This window comes from Halichoerus grypus, chromosome 11 (assembly GCF_964656455.1).
Source record: "Halichoerus grypus chromosome 11, mHalGry1.hap1.1, whole genome shotgun sequence".
NCBI lineage: Eukaryota > Metazoa > Chordata > Mammalia > Carnivora > Phocidae > Halichoerus > Halichoerus grypus.
In genome coordinates, this window is record NC_135722.1 from 31520629 (window position 1) to 31539669 (window position 19041).

At 43.1% G+C, this 19041-nt stretch overlaps 1 protein-coding gene across 2 annotated transcripts in view; it reads left to right on the plus strand.

The window, feature by feature from the left end:
• CCDC34 (coiled-coil domain containing 34) overlaps positions 1 to 18629 on the plus strand; it is a 120495-nt gene extending 101866 nt beyond the window's left edge. The window contains exons 7-8 of one of the 2 annotated variants that reach the window (XR_013442385.1): positions 8054 to 8141; positions 18422 to 18627. The gene's annotated coding sequence lies outside the window, so the exon portion shown is untranslated. Of the gene's footprint in view, positions 1 to 8053; positions 8142 to 18421 lie in introns of both variants that reach the window. The other variant, XR_013442384.1, reaches the window with a different exon arrangement.
• The last annotated feature ends 412 nt before the right edge of the window (positions 18630 to 19041 follow it).

Consider the following 19041-nt stretch of genomic DNA (forward strand, 5'->3'; position numbering starts at 1 on the left):
AACATCCAGCAATTCCTTTGCAAGTCTTAGATAATTTTTCTGATACTGAGTTGTTGTAAAATGAATTTGAGGTATCTAACAAAGCTACATAGTTGGAAAAAGTGCAAAAATTGTTAATGAGGTAGATTTAAGAGAGAAAAGTAAGGATAGAGTGAATTCAGGGGTAAAGTTTGACTTGGAAATTTATACCTGAAAATCTTACACAACTTCTAAGAGAGGCTGGCAAATTTGACTACGTGCTTTTTGCTCTTGAAGCAAAGAGGGAACTAGGGGACTCCTAAGATTTGTCATCTTCAGAGATAGTTCTGAAATACACAGACTTTGGGTCTCTTTTTTAATTGGGGGAAAAAAACCCCCGCCAAAACATGTTAGTTAAATTGTTGGCAGAAGTGCTTGGAGCTTCAGAAGCTGAGAAATTTATGGGATTAGGGTTCTGTGGGACCAAGGATTCTCAGGCTTTCTTGCCAAACTACATTTTCTCTTGGATGCTTCTAGCCAGAGCCCTTTTCTAATTAGACCAAGGCCATGGGTCTAAACCTGCTATAAGCCAAACATAGAAGAGATCGTTCTCTGATGTTGCCCGCTATAATGTGTTTGGCTGGGTTAATTTTCTATAAATATCATTTGAAGAGGTGATAAGGTTGTACTAATGGTGGTAAAATATTAAATCCCCACCAAACTGCCTATCACTAGAGCTGATACTCCCAGTTTCATGAATAATACACACGCAAGGGCCATAGGACTAAGGATTTCCAAGAAAGCCTTATAGGCAAGCAACAGGGCTCAGAACAGAGCAGGTCAAACATGGAGGAATCAGAAGGCTGCTCTCAGCCTGATGTTGCTTCTAGATTGTTTTAACATTTTCTTGATAAATCTTCCTATTGTGTTTCTGCATTTTAGGCAGAGGTCCTTTCAAAATGTCCATACCTTTGTTCCTTTGTTTGCATTTAAGCCTCAAACACAGGGACATACTGAGTCTCTGTACATGGCAATGGAAATGTCATGAGAGAAATCCTAAAGGGGAGGAAAATATTAGAGGCCAAAAGTTGAGGTTACTTGTGTGGCTGAGTCCTCCTCAAAGCTGAATTTCCAAGGAGCACATCTCTGCCCTAGTTTTAGAAGGAAAACTTAATAATTGGTTCTTTTAAGGGTAAGGGTGATTCTCTTACTGTGTCTTTATGTAGAGCTAGAGTTGAGCTCCTTTTTGCCTGAATCATCATCTCAGTCAAGAAGAAGTACTGTAGGATTTCTTCCCTATACAGGATTAATGGAAAATGGCTTTTCTCTTTGAAAGGGTGTTGGAAATACAATCTCTTCACTGGTCTCAAGTTCAGGCAGATCATTCCAAGATAAGTATTTTTTATTGAACTGTTTTCATTTTCCCAGTGAGGTCACCACTCTGCCTCGCCGGGAGGCCTCCCACACAGAGAACATCACACCATCTCACTCAGCCTTAGAGATCCTGTCTGGCTGCCCTGGCCCGTGTCCCGAGCCTGAGACTTGGTGAGAGCAGATATGGCTCCTCCTTGTCTCAACCACAAAGATGTAAATCTCGGCACTATGAGTGACAGTTTTGTGGTTTACAGATGGTGAGAAGTACTCATGGAACCTAAGGAGCACTCATTTCATCTGAGGGTGCTATTTAAACCCTAAACATTGGGTTTAAGGCTGTAAAAACTTTGAGGAATTTTCCATTTTCATCAGTATTTCTTTATTATAAATTTCAATAATTATTAGCTTCTGGAACCTTCTGAAGGCCAAGGTAACCACGTCTTTCAAAGGAGAGAAAATTCTAGCATGTTGTTTAGCTTCCACATATTTGTGTTTTTCTCCAGTTTTTTTTTCTTATTATTAATTTCTAGTTTCATACCTTTGTGGTCAGAAAAGTTGAATGCTATGTTTTCAGTCTTCTTAAATTTATTGAGACTTGTTCTGTGGCCTAACATGGGATCTATCTTGGAGAATGTTCCATGTGCACTTGAAAAGAATGTGTATTCTGTTGTTTTTGGATGGGATGTTCTGCATTATCTGTTATGTCCATCTGGCAAAGGAGAGAAAATTCTAAACATCACAAAAGTCCACTGTCATCTTTAAGCCCAGGCACTTATTTTTTCATTATTTACATCATCACCAGCACCACCACAACAAAACCAACAAAACAAAACAAAACTGCCTGTAGCGCCTAAAAATGTCTCCTTTATATTTCCTGGGATTTCAGTTTCAAAAGATATTCTGAGTTAAGAAGTCTTTTCTCTACCGTTATATATTATCCTTCAAATTGATGCATATGAGACATTAGTCATTCATGCTTTGATGTTGTTTAATTCTGTAACTTGCTTTTTTCCTGATGTCCTTCTGATCGGCACCTAAAGAAATGGAAATTTTGGGACATGGGGGTGGCTCAGTTGGTTAAGTGTCCAACTCTTGATTTGGGCTCAGGTCATGATCTCAGGATTGTGAGATTGTGCCCTGCATTGGGCTCTGCGCTAGGCATGGAGCCTGCTTAAGATTCTCTTTCTCTCCCTCTCCCTCTGCCTCTCCTATGAAGAAGAAGAAGAAGAAGAAGGGGAGGAAGGGGAGGAAGGGGAGGAAGGGGAGGAAGAGGAGGAAGAGGAAGAAGAGGAAGAAGGAGAAGAAGGAGAAGAGGAGGAGGAGGAGAAGAAGGAGAAGAAGGAGAGGAGGAGGAGGAGGAGGAGAAGAAGAAGAAGAGAAGAAGAGGAAGAAGAAGAAGAAGGAGAAGGAGAAGAAGAAGAAGAAGAAGAAGAAGAAGAAGGAGAAGAAGAAGAAGAAGAAATGGAGATTTTATTGGAAAGGAGTGGAGTGGAGATGGGAAGGACTTAGATTGGGGAACACTAGACTGTATCTAAGACTCCTATCAGCCTTAAGACTTTTCTTTTGTTTGAAATATCTTTTCCTTAGAAAATTATGTCCGATATTTAAGCCAATCCAAAGTATAACATGTGGCTATATCAATACACACCTGCAGATAGTCACCTAACAAACACTCAGCCAATTCAATTTAGGAAGTGACAAGAGAGCAGTTCCCAGCGAATGGCTTATTGTTCCATGTCTAACTCTTAAAAAGAGATTTCAAGATAGTGGTGGCTGTGGCTACAGGGTGAGTTAGGAAGGTGGAAAAGAAAAGTGGTATCCTAATTTCTGGGGTGCCCATAGGCAACCAGTGTATAGTATACTCTGCAACTCCTTTAGCTCTATGATGGTCTGTCACTTTCCTACACCCCCTTCATCACTCTCCCCTGGATGAAAGTTTGACCCATTATAACACATCCTTTCATTCATTTCCAAGCAGGTATAAGTTACATTTTTTTTTTAAAGCACAAACACAGAAGCCAACTTTGACTAACTTAATTTAAAAAGGGATAGGGGTGCCTGAGTGGCTCAGTCAGTTAAGCATCTGCCTTTGGCTCAGGTCATGATCCCAGGGTCCTGGGATCAAGCCCCACATTGGGCTCCCCCTGCTTGTGTTCTCTCTCTCAAATAAATAAATAAATTAAAAAAAAATAAAAAGGGATATATTGGAAGATTAACAGGGAACTGAATAACAAAGTTGTGGTAGTTTGTTGATATGACCATGTTTTTATACCCCTCTCTGTATCCACACCCTTTGCATTGTGACTTTGCAGCTCCTTCCACCAAGGAGTAGGTCTTAGCTCCCACCCTCTTGAATTTGGTCCTGTGGCTTGCTTTGGCTGATGGAATGCAGTGAAAGTGATGGTGTGCCATGTCTGAGCCTAGACCTCAGCAAGTCTTGCATGCTTCCACTCCCTCTCCTGGAATTCTGCGCAGCTACTTGTGAATAAATTCAATGGAAGATGAGACACCATATAGGAAAGAGATAATTCCACCTGAGGTTACCATAGACCAGCCAGCTTCCAGTTCACCACTGGCTGATTGCAGATGATGTATGAATCCTTCCAAGACCAGGAGAAAGGCCCAGCTTAGCTGAGTGCAAATTGCTGACCTCCAGAATCTTGAGATAAATAAATGGGTATTATTTTATGCTGCTAATTTTGGGGATTATTTGTTATACAGCAAAAGCTCACTAGTACAAAAGCCTTGAGAAGAATAGAATCCAGGAACTGGGTCACCTGTGGCTCCTCCACAGAGCTGCCAGCAGATGACATAGTTCCAGTTGCCTTTTATTCTTTTTGAGCCCTGTCCATTCCTGGGTAAAAGAATTTGATGGGTCCATTTCGGGTCATGAGCCCTCCCTAGGATAGTGGTGGAGTCCTCTGGTTTAACAGCCTTGCCTGAACCATAAGGAGTAGAGAAGGGGCAGTTCCTTAAAAAGGAGGGTAGTAGCTGCTATTTCCAAGAACAGGGAAGAGGAGGTCCTAGCTAGATAAAATACATGTCTATAATATGCATTCATTTTGTGTACTTACTCAAGGAGGTGTAAGACATTCACTGTCCTCAAGGAAGTCTTGGTCTAATGGAGGAGTCTGGGAAGAGCGGTGTCAGGCAGGTAATAGTGTGGTTACTGCTGTCACCGAGGGACCAGAGGTGACCAAGAGCCCAGAAGATGGACATTTAACCCCGACTCACTACCAGGAAAATTCTTGGAAGAGACCGCATTGGAACTGAGTTCTATGAGATATATACTGAGCTAGGTGAGGAGGCAAGATTGGCAAGCAGCACTGAGGTCCTTCTAGGCACTGGGAGTGGCATGAGTGACAACCTAGAGTCAGAATTTTAAACTTGTCACCATGGACCAAAATTACATAACATTTATGCCTGGTGTGGCTCAACTTCTTTGAAGAGAAAAAAAATATATTAAAAAAAACCCACTTTTCACAAGTTTGTATTGTTTTATCTTCCTCTGTTATAAATAGCCTTGTGTGCTTGCTAAGGAATGTATGTTTTCTCCTATAAGCACGGGGGAGCTATTGCAGTTATTTGAACAAGGAGGGTGGTTAGGCTCATATTTGCGTTTGAAAAAATTTGTGCTTACAGCAAAGAGAAGAAAGATGGCAAAGGGCAAGAGAGGAGGCAGGGAGACCAACCACGGAGCTGTTGTTTTCTAGACAAGAAGTAATGGCTTCAATTAAAGGGAGTGGAATGAGGAAGTGGCAAGGATGGGATGGATCTTTTGGTAATATCCTCAACGGATATATGAAGACACCAGTTGCTTCTATCTTTAAAAGTACCGTTGTTCCCTTAAAGTCATAATGAAAAAGGCCTTTGTGTTTGATAACAGATCTTCCTTTATGTCAAATAAGACACACCTGTTATGAAGAAATTGGTGATAAGCTTACATCTACATGATGCAAAAAATCCCTCCTTGTTCTTGCTTAGAAAAACAAATAGCTCTCCTTGGATCCACTCAAACTGCAAGAGAGCCAACTAGTCTCCACACCCACTTAGAGTCATGGTGTGAGACAGAGGGCTCTCCAAAGGCCAGCCCTGAACTAGAACCAGATGGGAGAAGATTCACGCCAGAGACCATCATCCAAACCTCTTGATTTTCAGTGATCAGCAGTTGAATGTTCAGAGAAAGTGCATTTGATGGCTTAGTCACAACTGGATCAACTGAAATAACAATGCAAGGAGGTGTCTGACCCTGGAGAGATGAAAGGAACAGCTGCCAAGAGATCCTTGCTGGCCTTCCGTGGAGGGGAGGCAGAGGAAGGGTGGTATCCTTGCTCAAAAGGGTTGGACAGAAAGCCAAAAAAAAAAAAAAAAAGATTGATTTGAGGTTTCATCTTTTTTTTTTTTTTTAAAGATTTTTTATTTATTTATTTGAGAGAGAGAATGAGAGAGAGCAAGCACATGAGAGGGGGGAGGGTCAGAGGGAGAAGCAGACTCCCTGCCGAGCAGGGAGCCCGATGCGGGACTCGATCCAGGGACTCCAGGATCATGACCTGAGCCGAAGGCAGTCGCTTAACCAACTGAGCCACCCAGGCGCCCTTGAGGTTTCATCTTTTAATATGATAGAGTAGGCTTGGAGAGTTGATGCAGATCTCCAGGGTGTGTGCAAATTGGAAGATAAAAAATATGCATTTATAGTGGATATTTCTGTTAGCACTTAAAAAAACTTGATATTTAAAAAGTATCAGTAATTCGATTAGTAGGTTACATGTTTGTTATAAGCACGAAAAGTCACAGCAGAGTATATGACCCTTTCCCTGTGGTTGGGAAGTTCAGACATTTGCATTGAGAAATGCTGATATCAATACAAGGAATAAAGGCTGATGGCAATCAGAATCTAGTGGTGTTGGTGAAGGGAAGAGGTGCCCAAGGAAGGCAATTTGGCAATGAAACTCAACTTTAGACTTGTTTTTATCTCTAAATGATACCATTGAGTGGCAGAGCTTCACTGACATGACTGAAAGAAGACTTTGTACATGGAGAGCTTGACATCTTGGTCTCCTTCCCAGGCCACATTGCCTACGCAATGTGTGCTCCATGCATTATTTGTTTTTCATAAATCTTGATATATATCGTCAATTGCATGATTTTATTGTATTGTGGTTTTGCATATGTATGTATGTTTAAAACATTGATTTGTTAAGTGAAACATTTTAAATGTATCATATGTTTTATATTCCTGTTTTTCCATTTTTCTATTTTTATTTTACTTTTTTATTAAACTAGGCAGCTCCAGAAAATGGAAGTCAATCTGTCCTCTCTTAACAGTGGAGAGCTCCCAATTTCAATGCAGGAAATGTTAGGGCACTCCCTGATTAATTCCCAAATAATAGTGATTACTCTTTATCAAAGACCTATTATAAGCCAGTTACTTTACCCATATCCTTTAAAATTAAAAAAAAAAAATTAAAGTAAATTCATTATAGCAGACACTATAAAAAATAAAGTGAGGAAGAAAATAAGTTACTTGCAGTACTGCAGGAAATCCCATCACTGGAGATCCCTGTTAAGATCTCCATATTGTCTCAGACTCATGATATCTCAAAGTTGGCTGAAGGGCCAACACTGCCTTGCTCCAGTTAATGGAGCTGAGCATGGCAGAAAGGTAAGGAAGACACTTTTCAAGGGAGTGAAGTCGAGAGACATCTCTGCAGTACTGGGCACAGCTCCTTTATTTTTTTTTAAGTAGATGGGGCTTGAACTCATGACGCTGAGATCAAGACCTGAACTGAGATCAAGAGTTGGATGCTTAACTGACTGAGCCACCAAGGTGCCCCTGGACACCGCTCCTTGACAAGGGCATGTAATTCTGAGGTGCCAGTGAGGGGGCAAGGGTCTCGTGGAACAGAAGTGGTGACCATTATTGGGTGACTTCTTGCCTCAAGCTGCCTAACCTTGAGAGAGTGCCCCCAGCCTTTGCTTTCAGACTTCGTCCTTTTCTGGTGAGATGTCCCAGGGCTCTTCTAAACCATCAGCCCTGCCTTGCTCACACCTAATGATGAAAGTCTGGGTGTGAGGGCAGTGTTAATGCCTGCCCAGAATTCAGAGGCCTGGCCCGCTGTGCCATTGCTCAGACCCAAACAACAGAGCACGTGTGATTTTGCTCCTCTGCTGACCCGTTTATTGTACTTTCATTATGTGTCTCTCTCTCCCATTCCTGCCAAAGGTCAGGCGGAGGCATTTCACCTGGTGAAGATGTCTCCTTTCCCCGGTGAAGATACCGCCGATCACTGAAATGTTTTGGGAGGGCTATGATTTACAGACAACGCGATGCTGTAGGACCTTCATGAGCCCTGCATGTTCTGACTTTGGAGTCCCCACCACACAAAATATCAAATATACCAGCTGCACTCATATCCCACATTAAATATGCTTTTTTGTTTTAAGAATCTTTGTAGGATTTTTATATTTGTGCTTTAGAAATTATTTGGCGCCATGTCACTCATTTAATTTATGATTGGCTATGAGTTCCCAACAATTACTGTGTCCACTATGAATAGGGGAATTTGTGAAGTGAGAAAACTGAACCTATAAGTTGTATTTGATGGAATAAAATCCTTATGAATGCTTAATTTAACAGTGAATGAAGCTGGCATGTTGGTACATTTTGTAGACATTTAATTAAGCATTTATTAATTTTTACATTTATTGTTTTCTTTTGTAGAGTTGGAGCCAACAACTGTTTTTCTATCTGGGTCTCATAATTTTTCTAGGCTCCTAGAAGCTCTTACCTCTGGGATCTCATTGCACTGGTAAGATTCTTATACAATAGTAATTCTCAAACACTTTGGCTTCAGGACCATTTTACACTCTTAAAAATTATTGAGGGCCCCAAAGAACCTTTTTATTAAGTGTGGGTTGTATCTACTAATATTTATTGTATTAGAAATTACAACTGAGAAATTGAAAGATCATTTATCTACCAATTTATTTTAAAATAATAATTAACTAACTGATTAAAAGTTACATAATTAACATTTTTGGTGATAATTATATTTTCCAAAAAAATTTCAGTGGGGAAAGTGACATTTTTGCAAATCTCCTTAATGTGTGACCTAATAGAAGACAGATTCTCATAACCTCTTCTGCATTCAATGTGTTGCCATATGTTGTTTTGCTTGCAGTATAAAAAAAATGTAGCCTCTTGCAGATATGTAGTTGTGAAAGAGAAAGGTACTTTAATAGACTTTTTTGATACTAAGTCAAAACTTGACTGCCAGTTTCGTCAAAGTTGGTTGTAATGTGGAATCTGAAACCATATCAATGAAATTTTCATACTATGTTACCTTAAAATCCATTGGCTATTTTGCACTTAAATCAGTGTTTTGCCTGTGTGTACTTTTGCAATATGATGTATTGGGCATTTGGAAAATATTGATTCACTGAATTATGCAGATCATCCAGGTGTTGACACATTTCTTTATATGACATCAAAATATCACTTTCATTAATGCCACCACAGATCTCATCAGAAAAATCTTCAGGTATTGGGAAGCTGGCAAGTTAATGATGGCATATATATTTTCCAAAATCCTAATTTCCACATCAAAGCTTGAATGTTACCATTGGTAACAAATACTGTCAGTTGTTTTCTTTTACATAACAGGCTCATTTACTTAATTTTTGAGAACATGTCTGCCCATTACTCAAGTCTGAATGCCCATAGTTTTCCATTTGTTCCTTCATGTACAAATGGTAATCCGTGAAAAAAGTTTAGTTTGGATTGCAACTCCAACAACTGAGCAGGTGCCTTTCCTTGAGACAACCATGGTACTTGGACATGTGTAGAAATACATTATTCAATCTTCCCATTTCCCCATGTAGAGTCCTTTTCTTTTGAGTAAGCGCTCAAGTGGGGGGAGGGGCAGAGGGAGAGGGGGAGAGGGAATCTCAAGCAGGCTCCAAGCCCAGCGTGGATCCCGATGTGGGGCTCGATCTCACAACCCTGGGATCATGATTGGGAGATCACAACCTGAGCCAAAATCAAGAGTCAGTCACTTAACTTACTGAGCCACCCAGGTACCCCTCATGCAGAGTCTTAAAAAGACATGTGCTCAAGGGTTGAGATTTAATAAAATTAATAATTATTCTGCTTCATCAAAGACATGCTTAAGTGAAATGGCATTTTTTTTCCCTACTGTAAGTGCGTGACTTTGGAGAATGCAATGACCACTAGCATAGTTTGGTGGCAGCTTTTTGCACCTTTTCTTTTCACCAATGTGTAAATACATTGGAAGAAAAAAATAATGTCTTGGTGTTGTTCTGAATATTGTTTTGACCTTGTGGGTCCCCTGTCAAGCTCTGGGATCCAGAGTTCCACGAACCTCACTTTGACAGCTGCTGTGATACACAGCCCTGATCTAAGTACCAGACAGTGGCAGGTACATAATACATGTTCAATCACTTAAGCTAAACCCGTGTTTTCTTTGCCTTACTAAGCAACGTTTTGCTCTATCTGAGAGCATGAGCAGGGGGAGGGGAAGAGAGAGAGAGGGAGAGGGACAAGCAGACTCCTTGATGAGCAGGGAGCCCGAGGGCGGGACTCGATCCCCCGACCCCAGGATCATGACCTGAGCAGAGGTCAGATGCTTAACCCACTGAGCCCCCCAGGCGCCCCCAGGACTCTCTTTCCTATTGAGACTTGTGCATCAGTACCTCTTTTCCCTTTTTATATTCACCCTTCAGGCCAAGGTTGCTGCCTTGTCGGGGATTTGCTCCTGTGTACTCTGGGAAAAGGACTCTGCCAGTAATTCCCACTTGTTCGAGGGCCACAGAAAGCTGTAGTCTTTTCTTCCCCCAGGTCTCACAATCTAGTCTAGACACCCTGACGAGGTGGAGGATGTAATTACACCTTGAAACACTCTGTGCACCAGTAACCCAGTTCCTCATGTGTGTGACTCAAGCTCCAAGAGGTCAGTGGCATCTCATGATTCGTGCGTCCAAATAAGCTGGAAGTAGAAACCTCGAGGTCCAGGGTCCAGTTGCTTTTTTTTTTAAAGATTTTATTTATTTATTTGACAGAGAGAGACACAGTGAGAGAGGGAACACAAGCAGGGGGAGTGGGGGAGGGAGAAGCAGGCTTCCCGTGGAGCAGGGAGCCCGATGTGGGGCTCAATCCCAGGACCCTGGGATCATGACCTGAGCCGAAGGCAGATGCTTAACGACTGAGCCACCCAGGTGCCCCCAGGGTCCAGTTGCTTTTAGCACACAGCATTTTTTTTTTTTACTTGAAACCAATTTCTCCATTCAGTTCAGTTCTGTTTAAAGCAACAAATGTGTCTTGTGCATATCCTAGACACACACGCTGTGCATGGTGCTCTGTGTGCCATGCTGTGCCTACTGCTGTGCAGATTATTCTCTGGGCTGCCTCATACTCATCCCTGCTTTCCTCGGCCTTGGTCTGCACCTGGGAGGCCACCTTTATTGCCAGCATCCCTGGTCTCTTGCCCTCTGGGCTCCCGTTGGAGTCCATCTATGGCAAGGACTCACAGGACGGAGAGTAGACGGTTAGAGGAGAAATAGGTCACCCCTCCCTACTCCTAGCTGGTTCTCCTTTGGCCACAGTTTCTGTCTGGTGACTCTTCTTCCACTATTGCAGTTGGGGATGGCTCTCACATAATCTGGTAAGGCCATTTTCTGCCCTTGTTCCTTCCAGGGGCGTAACAGCCTCCCTCCATGGCTAGTCCCTGGTACATCACTACCCTCTGCCATCCTCTTGTCCTGTTCGCCCACATCCCAGAGCTCTCCTTCATGATGCTCTTTCCAGTGAAGTCTTTGCATGTGCCATCTGTTCTCTGGCTGGATCCTGACTGACACTAACAGGATCCTGCCCCCAAGAAGCTCACCATCTGCTTAGACTTGTTACCCCAAATATCAGTCAGGTGCATGCCATGTCCCAGCTGCTCTATCCAAGAGCCGGCTTTACCGCTAGCGCACACCTAGTAAGCTACTTTACTTCAGGTAAAAAAGAGGCTTTTATCGCCAGCCAAATAGAAAATGAATATACTTGCCCAAGATAGAAGACAGGGTAAGAAAACAACAGCTTTGTGAAACTCTGCCCCAGGATTATTGTGGTTAGGAGACTACACTGGGTGCTCTGCTTAGGTTGGAATCTTGGTTCTCCTGCTTCCCAGTTGTATGACTGTGATGAAGCCACATAACTTCTCTGTGCCTCAGTTTCTTCATCTCTAAACTGAAAATCACGATTCTATTCTACTTCAAAGGGTTGCGAGGATTCACTCAATTAATTTATGTAAACATGTGTAAAGCTTACAACACTGGCAGGCACCCAGAAAGCACTACATGGATTTAAGCCCCCATTGTGTGATGATGATGATGATGATGACGGCATGGTGATGGGGTTATCTGACTCGGGCTCTGAGCTGGAGCATTATTAGCAAGGGGCTGAAGACACATCAGCCCCAGACCAAGGCTTTCTCCCAGATGTAATGGGAGTTTGGAAAGAACTGTCTTGTTTTGTGGTTCAGTGTTGTTTGTTTCTCTGTGTACCATCTAAAATTATTGATGTGCCACAACAGTTTGTCTCGGGGACCAGCAGTGGAACATCTCCTTACACTTTAGGAGACACGGACAAGGAAATAACCGTTATGTCACAGCAAACAAACAATAAGCAAAATGTAAGAGGCAGCACAGAGGGATGAGTGACAAACTCGGGGGGTGGAGATCTGGGGGGGAAGCCATTGACCAGGCTTATCAGAGTCTGGATTGGGGTTGGAAAATGCAGATAAAGGTTTCTCAGGGATAGAGGGAATAAATAGCCTGGTTGCAGGCAGGTGCATAACTTAGCAAGTTATGTTCAGGAAAGGACAATATGACAAAGAAGTAACAACTCCCTAACAGAAAGAGGCAGCAATGGCTGAAGAAGAACTGTCTAGAGCAGCAGTTCTCAGCGTGTGGTTCCCAGAGCTGCAGCATCAACAAGACTTAGGAACTTGTTAGAATGCACATTACCAGGCTCCCAAACCTCCTGAATCAGGAACTCTGGGGATAGGACCCTCCCAGCAGACTGTGAGTCTTATGCATGCTGGAGTTTGAGAACCACTGGTCTAGAGGAAGATGGGAGAGTATTAGTAGTAACCAAGCGTGAGATTTTGCACACAATACCAGCGAGAGCCCTTCGATGAGCACTCTTTCTGTGGCAGGTGTTGTGCTAGTCACTCTATCTGTTCTGTCTCCTGTAATCCTCACAACAACCCTGACAGGTAGATATACTATTATGTCTGTTTTATAAATGAGCATGTGCAAACTTGGGTTGGAGTTTGATAACCATTTCTCCCCCAAAGCAATAGAACCTAGAATAATGAGGCCATTGGGTGGTGGAAAGAAAGCCAGAGGATAGATTCAAAGATGATTGTCAAAAGATTGCCTACATGGGGTGCCTGGGTGGCTCAGTTGTTAAGCATCTGCCTTTGGCTCAGGTCATGATCCTGGGGTCCTAGGATTGGGCCCCACATCGGGCTCCCTGCTCAGTGGGGAGCCTGCTTCTCCCCCTCCCACTCCCCCTGCTTGTGCTCCCTCTCTCGCTGTCTCTCTCTCTGTCAAATAAATAAATAAAATCTTTAAAAAAAAAAAAAAAGATTGCCTACATGTGGAATTTAAGAAACAAAACAAATGATCATAGAGGAAAAAAAAGAAAGAGGCAAACCAAGAAACAGACTCCTATAGAGAACAAACTGATGGTTACCAGAGGGGAGCTGGGTGGGGGGGATGGGTGAAATAATGATGGGGATTAAGGAGTGCACTTGTGCTGAGCACCTGGTATTCTATGTAAGTGTTAAATCACTAAATTGTATACCTGAAACTAATATTACACTGTATGTTAACTAGCTGGAATTTAAATAAACTCCGCTGCCCCCCAGAAAAGATTGCCTACAGCAGCATTGCCCCATGAACTTTCTGTGATGGTGGTAAAGTTCTGCATCTGCACAGTCTGATACGATAGCCACAAGCCACATGTAGTTAGTGAGTTGACTAGTGACTACTAGTGTGACTACTGTCACCAAGGAACTGAATTTTACATTTTATTTAATTTTAATGAATTTAAATATAAGTAGCCAGATGGGGCCACTGGCTACCATCTCAGACAGTGCGGGTCTAAAATTATGCATAGAGCAGGTAAGTTCAGGGGCAGGACTTGACCCTAGGTCTGCCTGACTCCCAAACCATGGGTTTGTCCGCTATTGCTCCTAACATAGAGCATCGCTTGCCCATTGTCCGAGAAGCACTGGGATATTTTCCTGGTCAGGTCCCCGGGAAATTACCTCCCTGACTTGGGGTGGCTCTTTGAGCACCATATCCTTAGCTGATAAGTGTTTGCTCTGTGATTGGAAGTAAGGCATAGAAATGAGTCACACAAGCTAACCCCAAAATGTTCCCCATGTAATGGGAGACCGCTGACTGGTGGCTGTCAGAGCAAAGAGGTTGCATGCTGACATCATCCCTTCCTGAGCTTTTACTGTACCCCCCGCCCTGGCCCTTAGGTCAATATTCGACATTGGGTGGCCCAACTAAAGACTCCAGGAGGTCTCCTGGAAAAGATATTTCTTAAACTGAATTCCAGAACTTGAGCACATTTTATTTTTGACTTGCTTGATTCTCCATGGAGCTGATGGAACATTGCAAACTCCTGCTCCCAGGAATTCTTGGCCTCATCAGCCCTATAAACTGTCCAGATCCACCCCTTGCCTTTCTCTCCACCATCCAATGACCTCATTATTCTAGGCCAGGGGTTGGCAAAGTTTTTCTGTCATGAGCCAGGTAGTAAATATGTCAGACTTTGGGAGACATGGAAGGTCTGTTTCATATTCTTCTTTGCGTGAGTTTGGTTTTTTTTCTCCTTTTTTGTTTGTTTGTTTGTTTTAAAGGCAACCCTTTAAAAATGTAAAAACCATCTTAACTCTCAGGCAGAATTTGGCTCAGCAGTCATAGTTTACTCCCTGTTCTAGGTTCTCTTGGGAACAAATATTTATCAAACTTCAATGGGCACAAGGATATTCTGGGCCAGCTTGTTGACGCCGCAGAGCCCTGTGTTCCTCAGAGATGATGGTTTAGCGGCGTTGGGCTAGAGTGTAGGAACTGTATGGTTGGTTAAACAAACAGGCTAAGCAACAGTTCTAATACAAATGGCCCATGGACCACCTTTTGAGAAAATCCGTTAGAGATGCAAGGGCAGTTTGAGCTCGTTCAGTGACCAGCCCCATCAATTGACAGATCAGGGAACTGAGGTCCAAGGCAGGGAAGGGAAAGGAAGGGACCAGGCCTGAGAGTTCCTGCATTAGGGCCACAGAGAGAGTGAGTTGTAGGAGGAAGATGGTGCTGCCAAAGGCAGAACAAGAAGATGGAGAGAAACTTGAATCTTTGGTGATTTAATTTAGCTGCTGGGAACAAGCCTCCTCTGAAGGTCACCATACCGTGGCGCTTTCAACAAAATGCCCTTTATTGCTTAAGCCACTTTGAGTGAGATTCTCTGTTGCTGGCAGTTGAAAGCACCCTAACGGATACAGACCCCTCTTTCCACCAGTCTTCTTTGATCCACCTCTTTTGAGAGAACCGTCTTTGAAGGAATACTCCCAAGGCATCATCCAAATGTTTAATCCTTTAAATGTCAAGGCCTTTGTAATAGGCTGGGTAGGTCACACATACCTCCCTGCACCTAAAGGCAGAGTGCACAGAGTTGAATTGAAAGTGGGCCAGGTCTGGAATTGGGAAAATTTGGCTTGTAATCTTGCTTCTATTATCATGTAAGTGTTTGAAATGGGTAAATTACTGAATTCTCTGGGCCTAGCTTTCTCATATGGAAAATGACAGGGGTGGAAAGAATTGTTTTTTAGGCCACTTTTGTTCAAGGTATTCCCATTGCATTCTAATTGTCAACACTGATCTCCTTGATGTTTCTAAACTCACTCCTTCCCTCTCCCTCTTCCTCCCCATATCTTCTCTCTTTGTATTCTTTCTCTTCCTTCCCTCTTCCTTCCTCCTTTCCTCTCTCTTTCCTTCCCTTCTTCATTCCTCCCTCTCTTCTTCCTTCCTCCCTTTCTTCCCTCTTTCTTCTTTCCATCTCTCTTTCTCTTTCTCTCTCCCCTCCCCTTCCCCTCTTTTTTTTTTTTTTTCCTTTCCAGAGAAGAAACACAAAAAACCACCAGAGCACTGACTTTGGCCCATTTTATTCTTTCCTGACAGAAAGTATATCCCTGAGGAGCTCACATGTATTTGCATTTGAATCACCAACCCTCAAAGGTCTAGGAAACTTGAACATTTCCTTCCGAGTTTAAAGAATGGAGCTAATGGACAAAACATGAATTTTGATCAGGTGGAAACACACTTTTTTTTCATTTGGTAAAAAAATAATCAGACAAGTCAATTGAACAGTAACAAGATTAAAAAAAAAAAAAAAGAGGCGCTCACAGCTCAGTGTGGTAGTGCTGGTGGAGTGAGCTCTCTGAGCCCCGGACCCCGGGAGAGCAGTCACCCCTTCTTGGCAGGTTTTTCTCTTTGCTGAGGGAGGACGTTATGGAATTCCACCTTCAACATGTTGTGACAGGAGCCAGGGAGGCCTAGGTGGTTGGAGCTCACACTCACGTGAAATCATTCTCATTTGAGTTTTAATAACGTTTATTCTTTTTTCCTTTAAATCCTAAAGCATTACATGTTCAAAGCAGAAAATGAAGTAAAACAGAAAAAACACAAAGGAAAGAAGCAGAAACACAAATCACCAGTAATCCCACAACCCAGAGATGACCACATGTGGTTTTTTAACTGTTTTGTTTCAACAATTTCTTTTCTAGTCACCAAAGCCATATATGCTCAATGCTCAAGCAAACGCTAAAAAGAAAAATTAATCACTGCTAATCCTACAGCCAACAGTCGCCCGGAGTCTCTGAATGCCCCACCCTGCCCAGCACTCCCAGCCGGGCCCCATGCACCAGGATTTCGTGTTCTGAGAACTGTGGGCATTGGGCCTAGCAGAGGGGCATAACATATTTGGTTCAGTGCTTTGGAACGATGTCCCCCTGAGGGCTGGACCCAGAGAAGGGTCTGTGCACAGGAAAACCAGCTCTGCAGAAACACACAGCCACCAGGGCTCCCCTCCCTGCATCAGAATTTAAACAGTGTCTGGAACTCTCCCACAAGGGCTTTTTCAAACTGGTTGGAATGCCGGCTGTACTCACAGGAGGCAATATGGCCTAAAACACGTTTTTTTTTTTTTTTTAATTTGCAGAGTTAGCTTCTGATGTCACAATATAATTGACCCTCTTTCTCTCCAAACCTTTCCTTTTTCTGTCTTTGTTACTTCTGCTAGAAATGAACCATCACTCTCCCCAACACCCAGGCTCCCCTTTGTTTGGTCTTATCTTTTTTGCCCAGAGAAAGTCCTATTTTCCTACTAGGTATATATGATAAAGAGTAGTGGGATAAGCATTCTACTGGCTCTGGAATCAGTTTGACTTGGATTTGAATTCTGCTCCTGCACTTACCAGCATGTGAGCTTGGGTGAATTAATTAACCTTCTTGAACCTCTCTTTCAGGCTCTCTAAAAGGTTACAGCAGTCATGAGTAAAAGGTTACTATGTGCTTTACACTCTTCTTACTGCTTTGCATACATTAACTCATTCAGTCCTCATGACTACCTTATAGGTAATCATTATTCTCATTTTACTGAATAGAGAAATTGGCCCAGAGAGGTTAAGCCACTTACCTTAGGTCACACAGCAAAGTGGCCAAATCAGAGTTCAGACTCAGTCTGTTCTGAACTATTCCTCCACTTACCCCTCCAGTTTACTCCAAAAGGTATCACAAGAGTTGAGTGAGAAGGTATGTAGAGTGCCTAAATCCTGACCAATCTACATGCTTCACTTTTCTTTAAAAAAGTCTTAGAAAATTTTCTTTTCTAAATATTATTATCCTGTCTTTCCCCTCTCCCCAACATTTTTTTGGTTAGAGTTGCAAAATCGGAATTTTAGGAATGCAGGTGGTCTATAAATTTTTAATGGCGAGGTCATAAAAACACAATTGTATACTGTGCGTTTACTATGTTCCAAGTACTATGCTAAATATTTTAAATAAATGATCTTAATGAGTTGTCATGGTAGCCCAGTGAGGTATGCACTGTACTGTCCTCATCCCATAGATGGCGTGACTCTGTTTGGTGTGGTTAAGTAACCTGGCCAAGGTCACACAGGTGAGGGACAGAGCCAAGGTTCAAACCGAGGCTGCTTCACCTTAGATCCTGAAATCTTCATCAGTTTTGCTAAAAGAACACTGTTCTTTGTGGTGATAAAGCTTTTCTCAAGATGGGGGTGGGGTTGGGAAGGAATAGATGGGATTCTCTCTGAGAGAACGTGAAATGGTCCTTCCAGGAGGGATGTTGGCAGATATTGCTCTGGTATCCGGGGGTGGGGGCATCACTGCAGAGCCCCAGTCACGGAGACATCTGATGGAGCAAGGGCGTGTGCATGTGGCTGAAAACATTTGGAGGGACTTGACAGTGTAGACCCCCAACCTTCTTCTTGTGTCACCTACGAGCTGTCCTGATAGACATAGGGGAGGAGGAGACTTTCAGACATTTTCTTAGCACAGGGACCAGAGTGTGGGGGTGTAGGGCACAGGCAGTGAGATTAGGAAATGAAGGTGGAATCACAGTCAACCTTGAAGGGAGCGGGGCTTGGGCTGCAAGGCTTTTCTTCCTCTTTCTTTCCTTCCTTCCTTTTTACTTTTCTTTTTAAATATTTTATTAATCGTATTTCCTTTGCTTGGTGTGAGAAGGAAGGGGGAAGGAATTAAATTTATAGAGCACCCTACCATGTGCCAGATGCTTTCTACAAACATTGTCTCTTTTCAGCCTAATGACAATTTTTCAAGATAGATTGCACTGGCCCCACTTCACAGATGGGAAAACCAAGGCCAGGAAGCCTAGGTGACTTGTTTAGGATCATGAAGAAATAAAATGGTGGAGCTGGAATTTGAAATCAGACCCTTGTGACTCCAAAGCCTGTTCTCTTTCTCTGGGGCCCAGGAATGAAACTACACGAGTGTGACTGAAGGCCAACGGGCACGGACTGAGTGCTGTCCAGGTACATTGTCGTGCAGCGGAGCAAGCCCTTGGTGACCAAAACATACAGTCTGGCGTCAAGACGTGTCCTCCCCTGGGCAAGAGATGGAATTCTTGCCATGTCCACATTGTTTGCTAAAGTGGTTTTGTTCCAGAGATGACTGCTTGCTTGTTTTCAATTTCAACTGTGACACAATAAAGAAAGCTCTAAATGAATGTTAGAAAATGTTTTCAGGGAGCAGAACACAGTGCAACGTGGTGAACTTGGGGGTAGTGAGTGACCTCACAGGAAGCCATTCTTTTTTTTTTTAAAGAGAGCGAGGGAGTGTGCGCGCACACATGCAAGCGAGGGGGGAGGGAGAGAATCCCAAGCAGACTACCCGCTGGGTGCGGAGCCCTGGCGCGTGCGCGGGGGCTGGATGCGGGCTGGACCTCACAACCCTGAGATCATGACCTGAACCGAAGTTGAGAGTCGGGTGTTTATCCGACTGAGCCACCCAGGCGCCCTTCGCAGGAAGGCGTTCTTACTGGAAGTTTCTTCAGTTCAAACTCTGCTGGCTTCTGGATGGCTCCTCCAAGAACGG